This window comes from Gossypium raimondii, chromosome 7 (assembly GCF_025698545.1).
Source record: "Gossypium raimondii isolate GPD5lz chromosome 7, ASM2569854v1, whole genome shotgun sequence".
Classification (NCBI taxonomy): domain Eukaryota; kingdom Viridiplantae; phylum Streptophyta; class Magnoliopsida; order Malvales; family Malvaceae; genus Gossypium; species Gossypium raimondii.
The window spans coordinates 52,567,197-52,568,323 of NC_068571.1; positions in this window are offsets into that span (position 1 = coordinate 52,567,197).

A 1,127-nucleotide genomic window follows, 5' to 3' on the forward strand; every position below is an offset into this window, starting at 1 on the left:
GATGTATTTACTAAGCACGTTAAAATAAATAAACATCAATGTATACATGTGTTATTATTGAACTAATTTTTCCTATTTTGATTATTCATTTTCTAATTTTTATTATAAAATAATAAAAAATAAAAAAGTATTAAGGTAATATAAAATTTTAAAAATTTCATTTTGCGTTTTCAATACTAAATTTTTGACTTCGGCTCTAGACATATATTCAAATTCCACCAAAAGCAAATATTAAGATTTCCTTAGTGGGTGATCATGTACATTCAAATGGTTCATCTTATCAGGCACCCAACAAGGTCCTTCCGCTCTATGAACTTGTCATCTCTTCAGGCATTCAAACTATCATTAGAGTTGGGAAACAACCTTCCCCCACCGAGGACTATACTCACCCATTGAGGAGTTTATCGCTTCATAGGCTGTTCCTGATAGAGTTAGCCTCCCTTAACAAAGCCTTAGCTTAATGATAAGGTTAATACCTTCGGAACTTTAAGATCTTAGGTTTGAGTCTTACTATGTGTAAACAATGTATGAGTCCTAGCTCTGTATATTTTTTTATTAATGTCTTACTACTAAATCTGGATAGATTATGATTATCGATCTAATTTTAAAAAAAAATTCCCTAAAATTTTAAAAAAAATTTAATCCCAAAGCTTAATGTCACATTTTGTTACCGATCTCAATAGGTATGAGTAAAATTAAAATAGAAATTTGTATGCGTGCATGTTAACCTATGTTTTATACTAAAGACAACCCCAGATATATACAATAATTGAGGGATTATATTATAATATTACTAAATTTGGAATCTCAAACTTCTAAAAGCAGAAATCTCTTGAAGTATTAAGTATTACGTAAGGTTCCACCCCTGGAAAACAGTGACAGCTACAAAATTCCATTGTATAATATAATCCAAGAAACGAAACCCTAGAAAACAGTGACAATCAGCTTTATGTATGATTTAAGATAAGCCAATAATAATATTTTAAAAATAATTTGAATTAAATGAATTTGGAAACTTTAATCAAAATCAATTTAATTGCTCACATAGATTTTTTATCAACCATTTTGATTTCATAAAAATATTGTGTGTTAAATCCTAGGAATTTTATTAATATATTTTTAAGGAT